The 18,781-nt window shown below is 41.3% G+C and overlaps 1 protein-coding gene across 1 annotated transcript in view; it reads right to left on the bottom strand.

Annotated features, from left to right (window-relative positions):
• Window positions 1-18,781, bottom strand: part of CES5A (carboxylesterase 5A) — a 273,508-nt gene that overhangs the window by 189,679 nt on the left and 65,048 nt on the right. The gene's annotated exons all lie outside the window — the stretch shown is intronic.

The raw sequence follows: 18,781 nt of genomic DNA, 5'->3' as shown, positions 1-18,781 counted from the left end.
CTGAAAGCTGCACAGTGCAGCCAAACAAAAAAAGAAAGAAAAGTATAAGCAAATAAGAGGTGTGGCCCCAAGCCCAGGTCTGACCTGGTGGTCCCAAGACCACTCTGTCCTCCATAATTCACCCATTTCAAAATACCCTTCATTTTAAGACACCCAGAATCTCAGTTAAGCCAGGCCTCCATTGATAGACTTCTCAGATCAGGACTGGAAGGCGGGGATCAGATATGTTTAGCCCCAAAGGAGGTTCCCTAGATTTTGCACCCCTCACACACCAATTCAGCATCAGCTCAGGGCAGCAAGTCTAAGAGTATCCACTCCTCTTAACCTTGCACAGGCCACAATTGCCTGGGAAAGGAGAAAGACCCACAGATTCATGACTCTACCACACTGCCACTACCCCAACAGTTTCAAAACCCTCTCATTCTTCCCCACATCAGTGACCTTGGGGTCAGACAGATTAAAAATGTTAAACCATGTAAAACCCCTTGATCCACTGTTTCCATCCTTAGGGGGAAAACAGAAGGGGGAAATAGTAAAAGCGTTTGTCCCCTCCACTCCATTTTTCCTCTCACAGCCCCAGGGCAGGGCATCTTCAGCAGATGCTTCCAAAAGTGTTGCCCTGGTTCTAAGATCTTCTGCCTCTATGCTACATCCCCCCTCAGAGCTACTCCTCTAATACACAGCTCTTGGGCTGTCATATCCTTGTGTCCCAGGCTGCTCAGCACCCCCGTGCCTAGGCGACAATATCCTGACCCAGTTTCACCTCTGGCTACTTCTTCCCATGGGGTGGCCCTCCATTCATGAACAACCATCGTGCATTCATTCATCCAATGCATGATTAACAGAAGTTGTAAGGCAGTGCACTGGGTATCAGCACTGTGGCAGAGAGCAAACCCAGCCAGGCATCCCAGAGCTTACAACCTTCCAGGGAAAACAGACATGTATCAAATGACCACAAAAGTACATGTATGGTTACAAACTGATATTTGATAAGGAAATGTGTTCAGAAATATACACGGTGGAAGGGCTGAAGTAGTCTGGGGGATCAGAGAAGGTTCCCCTGAAGGAGTGATATTTGAGTGATATCTGAAAAATGAGAAGGGACAACTTAGGCAAAGCGGGTGGGAGTGGCAGCAGCAACAGAAGAGTGGATTCCTGCCAAGGGAGTTGCCTGGGCCTGGGGCTGCTGAGGAGCAGAAAGGAGGCTGGTACTGCTGAGGACAGGGGTGGGGTTGGTGGTCCAAGGTGCAGCAGGGAAGTCGCCAGGGGTCAGTTTATGAGGGGTCTTAGAGGCTCTACTGAGGATATGGGCCTTTATCCTGAGAGAAATGAGACAGCATTAAGAGGTTTTATGCAGGGGAGGAGGGGAGTTAGGGAGCGTGGGACATAATCAGATTTGCCTTTCGAAATGCTCACTCCAGCTGCTGTGGAGAGAAGGGGATGGGGGCACAGAGTGGGTGTGCGGACCCAGTGAGGAGGGAATTGCATCCCTCTCAGGCAAGTGATACGGATGTAAACTTGGACTGGGAGCTGGGAGTGGTGAGTGAGCCGAGAAAATAAATTTACCGAACCTGAGTATAGCCAACCAGATGGATGTGCAGTGCCATCTGGAACGATGGAACATGGGAAGGTGACCAAATTGGGTAAAAAGATCCTGAGGTCAGTTGAGGACATAATGGGTTTCGGGAGCCCTTGAGGCCTCCCCATGGAAAGACAAATGATAGATGGGTCTGGGCTGGAGATGTACGTTTCCAGAGCCATCTGCACCCAGATTGTAATAGAAAATGTGAACATGAATGAGATTGTGTTATGTCACTACTCACGGTCACCTTCTCCCTCCAGTTGCTCCAGCTGTGCCTGCCCCCACACCAGGAGAGCAGGTCTCCGCTGGTTCATAGTGACCCCTCAGGCCTCTGTACTCACTCCTGCTGCTATACGGCTCCTTGTATCACTTTGTGGCCACTCCTTTACATGTCTTCCCCACTAATGGTCCAGCAACACCTTGGGGACAGAGACACCAAACACCAAGCTAAGGAGTTTATACTTGACCCTGTAGTAACTGAGCATTGCCTAGAGACATCACTCTGTGATGGTTAATTTCACATCAACTTGCATGGTCCTCAGGGTTGCCCAGATTAAAAGTTACTTCTGGGTGTCTGTGAGGATATCTCCAGATGTGATTAGCACTAGAATCAGTGAACTCAGTAAAGTAGGTTGCCCTCCTCAAAGCAGGTAAACATCATCCCATTCATCGAGTGTATGAATAGAGCAAGAGGTGGAAGGAGGAGAAATCCGCTCCCTTTCTCCTGCCTCACTACTTAAGCTAGCACATCTCTTCTCCTGCTTTCAGACTGAGATTTAAATCATCAGCTCCTCTGGTTCTCAGGCCTTCAGACTCACACTGAATTATACCACTGGCTTTTCTGGGTCTCCAGCTTGCAGACAGAAAATCATGAGACGTCTCAGCCTCCATAATGACATGAGCCAATTTCTCATAATAAATCTCATTTTAGATAGAAAAATAGATGGACAAATAGATCATAGAAAATTGAAGAGAAAAAGAGAGAGAGTGTGAGAGAGACAGAGATCCTATTGGTTCTGTTTCTCTGGAGAATCCTATTACATCTTTTTCTCCCCAAAGCAATGCCATGGAGAGTGGGGTTTCAGGATTAGTGCTCACCAAAGAACCCCCTGGCATCTGTAGGTCTATGAAGGATGACGCTGGACAAGGAAAACAACTAAATATCTTTGTGCTGACATGGTGTGTGTTCAGTCGCTAAGTCATGTCCACTCTTTGGGACCCCGTGGACTGTAGCTCACCAGGCTCCTCTATCCATGAAATTTCTTAGGAAGGGATACTGGATTGGGTAGCCATTTCCTTCTCTAGGGGATCTTCCAAACCCAGGAACTCAACCTATGTCTCCTGTGTCACCTGCATTGGCAGGCAAATTCTTTACCACTGAGTCACCTGGGAAGTCCTGTGCTGACATGGAACCTCAAATAACAAAGTCTCATCCCTTACATTTGTGTCATGCCTAAAAATAGATATTTTATACCAATACATTCATTTTCACAAGTCTCATGTAATTAATAGGATGAGGAGACAGAGCAGTTAAGGGCTTTGATGAAAGTCAGAGAAAATTCACAGAGGCAAATCTAGGACTGGAACTCAAGCCACTTCCTCAGAATCCAAAGCTTGAGGGTGCCCAGCCTCCCGGCACTTGCCTCAACAGGGTCCGTCTTTCACCAGCCACCACACTGACTACCTGAGTCTGCCAGCCCTGCCAGGTCCTTTCCCAGAAAAGACAGAGCTTCGGAACAAGCAGTGATGACATTGATTATCCCCAACCCGAGGCAGGGGTTTCTGGATCATTTCCTGAAAACGCTTGCTCAGCAGCACCCCTGTCCTCATCCCTACCACCCCTCATTCCAAGAAAGATATGTACGGTTGTTCATTAACAGGAAGGGAAAATCATTCCCTGTGGATTTCTGCAGTCTCATTTTCCTAGCTTGTCAAATGCCAGCAGCAAGCCAGTCTGGCTGCATTGTTAGATTGGCTCTCTCTTGTAGTGTTTTGCAGATTGCAGCAGTCTTTCTTTTTTCTCCCAATTGGGCAAAAACATATCACCTTTGAGCTTCCTGGTATATCATTCAAAAGATTTCTCTGTTGAACTTGGACTGCATAATATAATATTCTCGTCTGCTATCACAAGCCATTTTTTTCTCCAAGAAAGAACACGAAAGTTATTTTTAACACCATACTCTGTGAGAAAAATATAATTAAATAAATAAACAGAAAACTTTTCAATATGCCATGCAAAGCCTAAAAAGCATGCTGTTCAAAATATGATAATTTTCAGTTATTATATTTACATCTCCTCCCCCCACTTTTTTTCCTCCTTCAATTCTTTTGTTACTAAGAAGTTGGAATGAAAGGGGATTTGCGTCTTTTTCTCAAAGACCTATCTCTCGCTGCTGAATTTCTCCACACCTGAATTCACACATCTCCCACATCATGACAATTACCTCCATGGTAACCACTCATGACATCACAGACACAGGTGACCGCCAGAGAAACAAGAGCTCCTGAGACCCTGCTGGAGGCATATGGCCTGTATGATCCAAGGGATTCCAAGGCAAGAACAGAGGGAACTTTGTCTTGAGGTTCTAACGGAAACGTCATTCTTGAGATCTATTTTTATATTTTAATATTTATTGGAGCTTCTCACTGCCCAGAAGCCTGTGAATATGGTTAAAGGGCCAAGATATTTTTAAAATGGTGCCACAGCACCTGCACCCAAAAACAGACTAATGGGACCAACAGATTTCAGCCTAAAGACATAAATCCCTAACAATGGTATTTCTCACAGTCAAAAGAGGACTCTTCAAATGGTTCCACAGTTTTACAGAAAATGATATATTCATGGAAAGTCTTTTTTTCTTTAACTTTTTCTTAACTATCCACTCCCCCACCCAAATAAATCACTCAAAGCCTCAAGCCAAGGTTAACAGTTCTTAATTTTGTGAACAGCGGGCAAAAAGTGTGGACACATTACCAGTGTGACACGTACAGCACACAAACATCCCAGAGAAGAATGGAAGCGTTTTGTTGTAAGGCAGTGATAAGATGCGAGATGAATCCTAACATCCAGTTTTCCTGGGCATGTGTCTCTGCAAATGGCCCCAGCTTAGGGACTTAAAATCTTATTCCAAATACTATTAGATATATCAGGGCTCTCAAAATATGAATTTCAAGTTGGAGACATCAAAGCACATTGTTTACTGAAACCACTGTGGCTTTCATAAGATGTTAGTGTAAAATTCAGGCTGCTTTAATCTCTGAGATTGAAAAAAGAAAGGAAGGAAAAGAAAAGTGCAGCTTAAAGAAAAACTGAACACATAATCTGGGAGCTAAAAAGTAAACATTACCCAGTGAGCTCCTCAATTTAATTACTGACCTGAGAATTTCAATTTACATGTGTTTTAATTATCCACAGAAGGCCTCACCTATTATTCTCTGAATACAAAACTTAAAAAGCAGACAAAATGAAGGAGGAAAGGCTTATTCAATGGCTTCCAAGGATTAATCTTTGCATTCTTCTCATTTTTTTCCCGAATTTGGTAATAAAATTTGTCACAGAGTATTTGATCTTAGGGAAAAACTGAGCTTAACTTGGTGATCACAAACTACTTCTGACCATTATTTTAGCAAACAATTTCAGAAGCACAGGGCTCTAGCAGAAGGCTACATAGATCTCTGCACAGAACTCTGCATGAATAGAATAATACAACTGTTTCCTATTTGCTTTATCCTGTTGGCATCATCAACTCAATGGACATGAATTTGAGCAAACTCCAGGAGATACTGGGAAGCCTGGCATGCTGCAGTCCATGGGGTCTCAAAGAGTTGGACACGACTGAGCAACTGAGCAACAACCTGTTTGCTTACTGAGTGAATGAGTGGGTGAGTGAATGAAAGTTTCAGAACTCCATTACTCATCATGCCTTTTATGTCCTTAAAGTTCTACTTGCATTTTTAGAGTATGTTAGCTTGTTTTGCTTGCCCATGTTGGGTGGTCAGTTTCTACCAACAGAAAAAGAAGAGCAAAACTTATTTTAATTGATGTTAATTTAAAAAATGTGTCACTCCAGATTTCTAAAAAGTAGAATTCTCAACACGATTGGGCATTGCCAAAACTTCAAGGAGCCTTTGAATGGCTATAACTGACTTATCACAGTCTCACAATGATACCCATGGAGAAAGTATTTTTTCATTGTGAAGGAAAAACCTTTTTATTAAGGCTGGAGTCCCTGGTAGGCATCCCAGCTAACCAGTCAACATCTGTTCAAGCAGGTCTAACTGAGCTGCTACAATGGGTACGGAACTCTGCTAAATGCTTTGAGGAATAAAAAGCTGTCATTATATGGTTCTTGAGGAGTTTCTTAAGAGAAAGAGGACCTCTCTTGACATGTGGAAACCATCAGTTATAGTCAGTATGTGCTTTGAAAGTTCCAAGGAAAGAAGACCACTTCTGAGTAGGAGGATCATTGTTGGCTTCGCAGAAATCTAATACTTAATCTGAGAGGATTCAGCAAGAATCCATGGAGAGACATAATATATGCAATGATTCAGACCCAGAAGCCTGGGATGTATTTAGAATAATGAGCAGAGGGACTGGCTTTGTTGAGTGTCTGTTGTGGGCAGGGTGCAGAACAGAAAGAGTACCTTGTGGATCAAGCCATATATGTAAAAGTGGAGAATACGGTCAACCTATACTCCCAGGATCTGAGTGAGAGTCAGAGCAGAGGAGGAAATGGGTGGCAAGAGCCTACAGTAAGAGCTCTCAAGGAGACATCCACAGCTTAAGGTAGAGACATGGTCACTGTGAGTTTCTCAGGCAGGATACAAGGGAAAGAAGACATGTGGTCAATCACTAAGCCATTGAGCTGTGAGAACCTGCCCAAGTTTGTCCTGTTGGTCTGGAATGAGTTTTTCTGGGCCCCGCAAAATGGTAGTGGCTTCCACCCAGTAACTTCTTAAAGGCATCACTCTACTTCCAACACTTATACCAGCCGTGACATATTAGAATGCACTGGCTGCTGCTTCTGGGATGGCCACAACCCAAAGACAGCTTGTTAGGAACCATGTGCCTGCCAACCGCAAAGTCCTCAGGTCTTCAGCAAAGTTGGGGACACTTGGCAGGATCTTTGGTCCCCAAAGTAACGATGGAAAGAACTCTGGGCTAGAAGTCAAGAGAGCGAGTACTGGCTGATCCTTGCTGGGCATTAACTCCCTGTGGACTCTAGGTGAACCTCTTCCTCTCTCGCAGTCCAATGTCATTCATCAAATGAGGAGGTTGGACCAAATACTTAATTCTATATTTTGTACTCTGTGGACTGGGGTCAACTGACTGTCCCAAGTTCATGTAGCCACATAAAAGTGAGAGGCTAGACCAAATTCTGGGTCTCCTGTCCTATTAATCCAGTATTCTTTTCACAATGCTGGGCTGCACAAGCAGGAGATGTTAATGGTAACAGTTAACACTAAGTGGCCACTGCAGGCCAGTGTACTCTCCCCAGTTAGTCCTCATATCAATCATTTGAGTTGAAGTTGTCAAATCACTTTACTGATAGGAAACAAACCCAGAAAGATTAAGACTTTTGCCTATAATCACAAAATTAGCCCATGCAAAGCCAAGATTTAAAGTCAAGCAGTCCAATTCCAGGACCCATTATCTTCATCTCTACTCTCCATACCACAGGCTAGAATTAGAAGGAGCAACAGAGCTACATAAAAGACATGGGACCTTAAAATAGAAAGCATGGCAGTCTTCCAGTAGTGAATTCACACTGCAAGTATGAGAGCTTTCAGGAGAAATATTTTTGGTCAGTGTTGCTTGCCTGCATACCTCCCTTTCCCTCCCCACAGATGACCACATGAACAGTCCCTGGGGGATCATTTATGAGCCAGTGGTCTTCACTGTGGTCTGAATGGAGTATGGATAATGACCACATAGAAAATCAGGAGTCAGTGGCCTCCTGGCTGACAATCCCATCTCATAAGACAAGGAAAATCAAAATCACCACTAAGTATTTTTACTACAAAATAAAACCTGAGAGGAGGCATCCTCTTGAAACCTTCGGGGAACCACGTCAACATCACCCCTAGATGCATAAGTGCACATGGACTAGAACACATCTCAGACTCCTGGCTGTGGCGAGTCAGACATTATTTTAAATATAATAAAGAGAGAAGGTACTTACAAAACTCTAAAATTTCTTTCAGATGACTATGCTACACAATCTCTATACTTTTTACCTACAACATCAAAGATCTCTATTCTAAGAGGTTTATGAGTTGTTTTTGAGTAGATTTTCCTGTTGCTAATAAAAATTGCAAGAACCCTGGATGAAGGCTGGTAAGCTTTCTTGTAGTCCAGTGCTTCTACCAACTTGCCACTTGACCTTGGCCAGTCATGTGACTCTCCCGAGCCGTGGTTCCTCACCTGGGGTGAGAGGGCTGGTCTTGTCCCAGTTCTGTAGTTCTGGGAGCCAGCCAAGGACCAAGAGCCCTTGAATCGTGTTTAGCTAGATTAGAGCCACAGAACAAAATTGTGATCCATGGGGATTCAATTCAAGTAAGAGACAAGAGGTTGTGAATGCTCTTCTGAAAAAGGAATTAAGTTCAGATAAAAATCTGCGCCTCTATCTGGTTCTGGAAGCTTGGCTTGGCACTGACCTGCTGTCAAGCCTTGGGGGCTCCTCAATCTATCCACACAGCAGGGACAGTGAAGGCTCCTTCCCTGGAGGGATGTTTGCATGAAGCAAAGCACTGAAATCCTAGGTGACCTCCCTGGAGGGAAGGTTTTGCCTCCTTCTCTGGGAGAGCTTTAGCAGTATAGATAGAGTAGATGAGGTAATGAGCTGGGTAGAACATGGCTGAGAGGAAAGCCAGATACAAGGCCGGTGAAACTTTCTGGGGTGGGAGCAGAAGCCCCCTATCATACTTCATGATTCTGGCTCATCAGACTGTGGGTTTTCCCATAGTTCTTCCAGAAAAACCCCCTGTTGCTTTCTTGATGGCCATACACTTGGATGATCTCCCTAACGTTCCAGTTCTGGATTATGTTTGCCAAAACCTGTATTTCTCTGAGTTTCTAGGATCTTCCTAATGCTGTCCTAGGGAAGCAGGTTACCACTATTCAGAGTTCAGTACTATTTTCAGTACAATACAATACTCTAAGTACAGAATTATACTTAGGCACTTTAAAAAGAACTTCACATTTCCAGCTAAGAGTGGAAGGCACTGTTCCTGTTCATTAATGTGCTTTCCTAGACATCTCTACTTATCTACAAAACAACCTAAGGGGGTCACATTGTTATTTCCATTCAACAGATGAGGAAACTGAGGCAGAGAGAGCACACAGTTTGCCCAAGGCTACCCACTTGGTAAATGGTAGGGTTTAGCTTCAAACTCAGGCAGTGGCTCCAGAGGGAATGTCCTTAACCCCTAGGCTTGCTGTGTCAGCATCAGCCCTGCTCAAAACTGGAGAATTCATAACAGATCTCTCAACTAGAGGAAAGGATGCTCAAGGTCTGTAGGCTTTCAAAATTATCTGGAGCACTTCATGCTCCATCAGACTCTCCAAGGCCCTACTAGTTTCCTCTGAGTTTTCATCTGAGTCACTGAAGAGTACTCTTCAAAGTAGAAGGATTGCAAGTGACAGCATAAAATGTATTCAAGACCAGATACCAAACCTTGTACCAGTTCAGACCTACAGGTAGAGACAACTCTGTCTAAATATATATTTATATAAGCCTTTCATCATCACTGTATACCAACATCTATTATTTTTGACCTCTAATGGATGGTCAACAAATGTTAAATTAATAAATTTATCAATAAATTAATGAATAAATAATTTAATAGAAAATTTCAAGTTAAAACCCTTTTTTTATACACAACAAGATGTCATTATTCTTGGAAAACACATATCTTCAGTGTCTGCCATGTTCCTAGCTCTATGCTGGTCATTGTATGAGCCAAACGGAAGCAATTAAGAGAAACCCCACGGTTGAAAGTTACAGTTGAAGTGGGAAAACAACTAGACTGCAATATATTCTAACTTCACAGAAACATTTGACACTATCCCATGTCTTAGGATAATTGAATGTGTTCTTCTAGGTTTATTCTATATATTTTAATTGATTTGAGCTAGGTAAATGGTCAAATCCATTTTGGAGGTGAGAAAATGAAGTATGGAAAAGTTAAGTCAATTGCCAAAAATCACATATGAATGAAAATTTCTGCACTATGGATTGCTATTGGGGAAACTGTTTGGTCAAAGTAAACCACATTTTTTGTAAGTGGATTTGTAAGGGTTTTGTGATCTTGGCTAAAGGCAATTAAAGTCCACAGACAGGCATTATGGCCGCATATCTCATACTTATATATAGTACCTCACACTTTCCAAGGAGCTTTACATATATTATCTCCTTTATCTTTATAATAAGTTATGATAGAATGCTATTCTCATTTTACAGATAAAGAAACTGACACCCAGCAGTATTGAGAGACAAGTCCAGGGTCATTCCTTTTAATTTAATTCCATGAATTAAAATCAGAGCTGGAAATAGAAAAAAAAATTTCATTTGTAATTCAGGGCTTTTTCCTTTAAACCCACACTGGTATAATAAATGGTATATAACAAAATGTTTAGTTTGTGCTCTGCTGTCAATGAATCTATGTACATAAGTTTTTTAAAAGTGATTGACATGAGCCTAGTTAGGCCTGCAAGTTTTGAGGACAGAAATACATAAGAGAGGATGAGCGGGGGCGGGGGGCGGGGGCAGGGTACTCTCCAGGTCAAAAGTACTATGATTTTATGATCCTACAGAATAAAAAATAAAGAGAAGACTTCTTTGCTGATAAAATGGGGATAAAAAGTAAAAATGGTCCAGAAAATGTGCTTAGAATAGGAGATCCTACAAAAACTGGTCCTAGGAGTCCCCACAAGATCTGCAAAAAAGAAGCCCTCAGAACATGCTCACTGTTTCGTGGAAGCTGGAGTAACCCAGACCCAACCTTCTTTCCTAAGAACGGTATTTCAACCTAGAAGCTTCTTATATAAACTGAAAGGTGGAAATGACAATTACTTGATCAGTAGAGAATTCCAAAAATAATTTACTCCAAGTAAAAGATTTCATTGCTAAATATTACTTATGATTGAACAATAGGTATCATTAGGTAAGAGAATTTTGAAGAGGAATGAGTAAGCTTCTCTGCAGAAATGAATACAGAAATCTGTTCTTGATCATCTTGATCAGAGTAATGACAGAAGGAGTAGGAAACCTACAAAGATGTTTTGATAAACTTACTCAGTCAGGTGCCCTAATATTTACATGTAAGTTTCAACTAAGGATTCTGCAAGGACTTAAGATAACTCAACAGTTGTGAAAAGACAGATTGCCCCTGTTTCAGCTCCTTTCACTTGCTAGTATGTAATTTATCGATAAATTGTTACTCTCCTCTAGTTCTGACTATATAAACTGCAAATGAGATGAATTAGGACAGGATCAAAGATAAGGACTCAAGCTGAATAGTACTTTAGAAGATAGCTGCCATAGAAGATAACTTTTAAAAAGATGTAAGATGTTTAGGAGGAATATTCCATGGTTAGGAGGAAATAAAAAGGGAAAATGCATCCTTCAAGACACATGTTTTCTGAAAACTATACAGTTCTTTAGGAGAAGGTCTTGGACTACGAAAAATTGTTGGCAAGAGATGGCACACTATTACTGCATACCACTGGGAGTTTAGGCTAGAATTTACAATTTTGGCTTTAAGTAGGACACTCAGTGTCCTGGCCATCGTCTATAAAAGATTGGCTGTGAATTTTGCCAAGGACTTATTCACATTTCAGCTGACCAAGATTTTTAATAACTGTATGACTTCCAAACCACCTATTCTGAGGTCTTCTGCAGCAGCCCATGGGAAACAAAAGCCTTCATACTCATTTCTATTTCTCCTTTGACTGGCTCCAGCAAAGAGTCTCCTCTCTCTAGGGATTCTTGATAAATATGTAGCACATAAAGAGAGCAAGGCAGGGGTTCAATCTGTGACAGGAAGGATAGAAACCATGGCACCTTCATAGGACTCTCAACAGATGCTCACTGCACAGAGGGCTTGAAGGAACTATGAGATTGCTGTTACTGTGGCAACCATGCATGCCTAAATGAACAACAAAATTAATAGTCCTAACAGGCTTTGGTGGCGTCAACAGTATGACAACACTTGTTTTTACTAGGGGATGTGTACTCTCAATTGCAATTCCACTGAGATATGGTTCTCACATAAAGAAAAATAGTGTCCATTAAGGACAAATAAACAGAATAACCATTAAGTACTTGCCACATAAACTTCTCCAAGCCAAGGGCAAGGGCCATGTTATTCTGCCTTCTTGCTAAAGTTAAAAGGCACCTTTCAAATTCCCAGGCCTTTTTGTGACATTCTATTTAATTTTATCACGTTATCTCCTATTGAGCTTTTGTTGTAAGCAGATAAGGCTAAAGGGGGAGCTGAGGGGAAGTAGAATGAGACACAAAAAGGAAGAAAGTAAAATTAGCTATAACGCATAATTGGACCCTGCTTGGCCTTGAAGAAGGCATAATACATGTTAATTAAGTAGATTAATATGTTGTTTGCTGAAGGGACTATTCTAGACAGCAGGAAGTAAGTTTAAAACAGGTAAGAACTGTTTTTTTCTGGACTAAAGTTAGTTAAGCCATTGCTCTGAACAACTGGATAAATTTTATCCTTGGATGGAGACAGGGAATGGGTGGGGGGAAGAAAATCTTTCTTAGGATATTAAAAAATCCATTGGGCTAAGTAACTTTTAGATCATGAAGGATTTTCTAGAAATTTCCCAGTCACTGTTCACTGTTCTATTAATTGATCCGTGTATTGGCCGTGCAGATAAGTTTAACACTCTGATCCAATATTAGACAGAAGATTTATTCCCCAAATGTTTATTATAATTATGTGACAGAATTAGTTACTCCAAGAGTTGAAATGAGACTGTTTCAGCTTAAATAACTTGTCCAAAGTTCTGGGAAATGCCTACATGGGGAATAAAGATTTCATCAGATAGTACTGAAACAACGTTTAAAGCCTGGTACTAATGAGCTGAGCCACATGCGTGGGTTAGCTGGCTTAGAACAGAGGCAGGTCAGCTCTTCAATCAGACATGCTAATACCAGTCAGTCCACACAGAAATACATCCAAGTTTGCCAAAAAGTATAAGTAAAAACACGTAATGTGCTCCATGCAAACCCACTGGGGCTCAGAGTAAGTGTGTACACTGCTAATAGTAGATTGACGATTTCACCTTCTTTTTAAAAGAATAAAGCACACATACATACCAATGTTTACAAATCTCACGTAACAAATGATCCCTGAAAAGTGTTCTAAAGTAGATATTTAAGTACTATAGAATGAGTCAGATTCATACTGGTATGAATGAATTTTATGATTTTAGAACTTTATGATTTTACAACCAGCCAAACACATGGTAAGTCTGCAAACAAATAGGCAAATAAATACACTTCACCTTCATTACAAAAGCAAAAGGATATATTCTTTAAATGCTGCATTATGAATTGTGAGAGATGCACGTAAGGATAAGTTGTCATCTTAAAGTTCCTTCCCCTTTCTACTCACCGCCCATAAGAACCTATATATTTTATAGAACATATGTAGGTGACAATATAAAAATAATCATATAATATTTATAGTAAAAATCTTCCATAGTTAATGTCCTGTTTCTTGATCTGGGTGTCTGTTACATGGATAGATTAATTTTACGAAAATTCATTGTGTTTATACAATTTTCTGAATGTATGTTAGAGTTTTCTGAAAATCTTTTCTTGTGACTGCACTGCTGAAGTTTACAGATAGTTGTATGCTGCTTTAGAGCTAACACATTTATTGCAATAAGTTTGAATGTGAAAAACATTTTCATAAAGTAATCATATTTTAAATGCATCACATAAATTCATTATTTAAGTAAAAGGTGTGGATTATATCAATAGCTCTGGCTTGGCCACTAACTAGTGGTTGAATCTGCACCTCTTTGTGCCTTATTTTCTCTCTCATCTAAAAAGGATTAGATGAGCTACAGTCCAGCGTCATTTCCAGCTTCAGTGTTACACGATACCCGGTAACGGGCCAAATGAGAAGTAAGGATCTTTTGGTGAATCTTTCTGTAAAGCAACAACCCACTTCCTGGTTTATCTCTTTTGCAGACAAGCATTTCATGAGGGGTGGGGAGACAGCTGGAGTGAACAAAAGCTTGACTAAAGTGATATTCTTGACACATAGGCTCTGTTAACCACAAGAAAGCCTCTGTCTAGTCATATAATTCTGGAGTCCCAAAGAAAGGAGAAGCTGCTGGGTATTTCCTTCCTTAGAGTCTGACAATTCACTAAGATGAGGATTAACCTCTTCCTGCCAGAAGAACTGTGCAGTTTTCAGTGGAACTAAGTTTAGTCAAGGGCTTCCCAGATGGCACAATGGTAAAGAATCTACCTGCCAATGCAGGAGATGCAGGTTCGATCCCTGGGTTGGGAAGATCCCCTGGAGGAGAAAATGGCAACCCACTCCAGTATTCTTGCCTGGGAAATGCCATGGACAGAGCAGCCAGTTTATAGGGTCACAAAGGGTCAGATAACTTAGCGACTCAACAACAACAAAAGTTCAGTTAAAAGACTACTCCTTCCATAAACATTTATTGAGCTCCTGCTGAATGCCAAGCTTCCTGGTCGCTGCCAGGGATAAACTGGCAAGACAGGCCGATGGGATCCTGCCCCATGGGTCTCAGGAGCTTGTGGGAAACATAGACAAGTGAACAAGCAATTGCAGGCAGCCTTGCATGATAAGTCTATAAAGGGAGAAATGGGAGGTGTGGCTGAGCAGACACAGGAAGAGCACATAACCAGCTGGGGGCTAGGGCAGGAGGTATCAGGGAGGTTTTCTGGAGCAAGTGATGTCTAAATAATGAGTAGGAGTTAGCCACGTAAAACTGTTTAAATCACATGCTGAGAGGCAGTATAGCCAAGAGTAGGCTCAGGAGTCAGACTACTTAGCGTCAACTCCCTGTGTTCATACTTAATAGCTGTGTGAGCTTGGGTAGGTCTCTTACATGCTCATTAAGCCTCATTTTCCTCATCTGCAAAATGGGTATGATAGTACTCAAGGGTTGTTGTAAGGATTAAGTGAGAGAACCCATGTGAGCCCTAAGACAGAGCCTAACAACTACTACTACTACTGTCATTACTAATAGACGGATGTGGGAAAAGGACAGCAGGATGCCTGTGTGCAGACTGACCCAAAGAGGACAAAGAATGTAGCTATGTGGTGTCCTGAGATTAGTCCAGTCCAGGAGAGAAGACAGGGAGGATGCCATGAGACGAGGCTGGCGTGGAAAGCAGGGACCAGTGGGCAAAAGGCCCTGAGGGCTGTGTTAAGAAGTCTGGAGTCCATCCTAGAGGAATGAGAGCACCGAAGTGTTCTAAAGAGAGAAGTTCATGATAGTTCACCACCCACATTTATCAACAGAGGAGAAGGGAGCTTGCCCACATAAAAACTATTTTACCCCCAAAGAATTGAGAATTCTGCATCCACTAGCCATTTCCTCTCAGAGGATGAGCTCCGGTTGGAATTTAATAGCTCACTAACATCCAAGGATTCCCTTCTGTTGGTAAGTTGGAGATGCTGGGTGCTCAAATAAATGCAGTTAATTCTGGAGAGGCATCACCGAAATAATGTAATTCAGCTGAGAGACCCAGTTCAGAAAATTAACATAGTATATCTTTTCATGAGCCATGAGCTATAATATACAGCAGACCTCTCTTGAGTATTAAACTTGCTCTATTAGATTACAGAAAATCCCAGACAACTAGCCCTGCTCTGGCTGGAGTTTTGTAGAACGCGGATCTCTTTTTCCCTACGAGGAAGAGCAAGTGTATACCACAGCTGCAGAGCCTCATGTAACACAGGATGCAAGATATATACTTCTTATCCTGCACTTCCCATCTCTTTAGACCTGACCTCTAAGGAAAACTAATAAGGACCAACCATGGCTTCTTGGGATGAATAAATATTAAACTGAAGTCCAAAAGGGATGGATGTAAGGACTGACATGACTCAATACTCATAAATGATATGGAAGAAGAAATAAGCAATAAACCTCTAACTCAGACAAACTTAAATGCTTCTGGGTAGTTCAATGCCAAGGTGTCATGGACCAAATGTAGGGGGAGTGGGCAGGAGAAGGATGGCAGATGTAATGCAAGTGTATTTTGAATAGAATGATACAAATCCTCCCAGTAAAAGGATGAACTACCAATTAGAACCAGAAAGTGACACCTGGAATTACAGTGTCCGCCCCATTAGGCTGGCTTCCCTCATGGCTCAGATGGTAAAGAATCTGCCTGCAATGTAGGAAACATGGATTCAATCCCTGGGTGGGGAAGATCCCCTGAAGAAGGAAATGGCAATCCACTCAAGGATTCTTGCCTGGAGAATCCCATGGACAGAGGAATCTGGTAGGCTACAGTCCACGGGGCCACAAAGAGTCAGACATGACCGAGCGACTAACACTTTCACTTCACTTTCTCTCCCTATTAGGCTACTGCAGCCAGAAAATTTGGGGTATCATCAAGGAGAGGACTGAAAGCAGGAGAGAAAGCAAACCACCATTCTTCAGTCCTCTCAGCCAAAATGGAGGCACAGCTACTCCTGAAAAGCTCTGTAGCTTGATGGCTGTGCACCAAGAAATAGAAAACAGAACCCGCTGCCATATTTACACACCTCCTGTTTGTCCACCAGACTCAATGAAATCACATACACTATTTTGCACACATCAATGGTATTTGTTAAACATTAGTAACAAATGCCATTTTGTTCATGCATTTGGTGAGTAATTTGCTACAAACCAGCTCAATGCAAATGGCCATGCTAGCAACTGGGGGCAATATCAAAGATGAGATATGTACACTGACCTCAAGTGGCTTACTGCCTAGTAGATGAACTATAGACATTAATTATAGCACAAGGCACAAAGGAATAAAAACCACAACAAAAAGGAGCAGATTAAGTGTTATAGTAACATCCTACACATATTAAGAGGACATTATGTCAAAAAATCACACACACGCACACGCACACACACACACACACACATATATACATATAAAATCTATTTGTATTTAACTGCATTAATTTTAAGGCTTAACCTGGACTGTGATGGTCATTGTGATTTTACTGACAATTTCATTCATGCCCAAAGCCAGTGGCTGATATTGATCAGCAGTTCATAGTGGCAACAGGAAGCTGGGAAGTTTCTGAATGAGGCTAAACTCTGGAGCTATTACCAATAGTGAATATTAAGAGGGTGAATTTTTTTTATGGTGGCAGAAAGTAGAAAGGCAAGGGAGCTTTTGAGTGAGATCAGCCGTTGTTTCTGCTGTCTTAGCCTTCAGGGCACTTGGTTTCTTCTGCAACTGCTAGAAAGTAAAAGAGCCATGCTCAAAAGCACTCTTTAATGGAGGGGAATAAAAATCAGGCTCATTGTCAGGATCAAGTATCTAACATCCTGTTGCCAGCTAAGTCACCTTATAGAAGCCATTTACTATATTAATACCAAAAACTCTGTCCTCTCTTGCCCTAGCCCATACCAAAGGTACACACTGGATTTAGGAGATTAATCCTGCTTGCAGAACTGCTAGCTCCCTCCAGCTTTCATAATCGGAGTTCAAGGGGGAAAGCAGTGATACTGTCATAGGGCTTGAGAGAGACATGTCTTTGAGAATATGAAATTTCCATATCCTCAAAGTAAAATACTCCAAGGAAACCAGGTATAGAAAAAGGACTTTTCATTTGTACTTAGATACACATAGGAAACAAGCTACATGTGCAGTTATCAATGACTTTAATTAATTACCTCTTTAATTAATGCAAATAGATAGACTTACTCTGTTCTCCATTGTTTCTACCATTACATTTGCTTTTGCCTCTGGGTGTATTAGTGCGGGGGAGGGGTATATATATATGTGTGTGTGTGTGTGTGTGTCTCTCAGTTAATAGAATGCATTTAACTGAGAATTGAGTTGCTATGTGTAATAAAATCACATTTCAGAATGGAATAAATCTCTTAAGATCACATATTTAAAGAAAATGAAGAGTTTCCCTGATGGCCCAGTAGATAAAGAATCTACCTGCAATACAAGAGGCACAAGAGATGTGGGTTCAATCCCTGGGTAAGGAAGATCCCCTGGAAGAGGAAATGGCAACCCACTCCAGTATTCTTGCCTGGGAAATCCCATGGAGAGAGGAGCCATGGGTCCTCTGGGTCCCTTTGCAGTTCAAAGGGTTGTAAAGGGTTGGACATAACTGAGAAACTAAGCACAGCGGTATTAAAAATTTTAGCATTGAAAGCAGTTGAAGTAATCTATCAAGGTATGTTACAAGATGATATGTAAGATTTCTTTTTAAGTTGAATATATGACCTCTATTTCAAGAGACACAATCTAGTTGGGAAGACAAGTTTTAAAATATATACAAAATAATGGCTCAGGAAACTCAAACAGGGACTCTGTATCAACCTAGAGGTGTGGGATGGGGAGGGAGATGGGAGGGAAGTTCAAAAGGGAGGGGATATATGTATACCTATGTCTGATTCATGTTGAGGTTTGACAGAAAACAACAAAATTCTGTAAAGCAATTATCCTTCAATCAAAAACTGAAGTAAAAAAAACATTTATATATACAAAATAAGTATAAGACTTAAAAATATTAGAACAGGACCAACATATCTAAGTCTCAAAAGTTTAAGGAATAGAAAAGAATGAGTGTAAATGTTAAATTTCATTTCCAAAGAACTTGGGGTTGGTAGAAAATCACCAAGGTTTTAGGAATTTCTACTTTTCAGCTAGACCCACTGTGAGACAGGGTAAACTTGCTGACCCTACTAGGCAACAGTTTTGCAGTTTTTGTGTTCCATTTTGGGTATTTTTAATTTTATGGTTTATGCTAAATGTAACATGACATTTTTTTTAATATTGTAAATATTCTTTGCCATCCCATCCCTAAAGCTCATTATATTAAAAGAGTTTCAATTAATTAGAGAATATGTACATTGTTCAAATCATATTTCATCTGGTTTCTTTTATTTTAAGGAGGTATTACCTTTTCCGGGTTCTGTAAAATAGGGGAGCTACAGAA

Source organism: Bos taurus, chromosome 18 (genome assembly GCF_002263795.3).
Source record: "Bos taurus isolate L1 Dominette 01449 registration number 42190680 breed Hereford chromosome 18, ARS-UCD2.0, whole genome shotgun sequence".
Classification (NCBI taxonomy): domain Eukaryota; kingdom Metazoa; phylum Chordata; class Mammalia; order Artiodactyla; family Bovidae; genus Bos; species Bos taurus.
The sequence above is the reverse complement of the archived record's forward strand: the minus strand, read 5'-3'. Positions and strand labels throughout refer to the sequence as shown.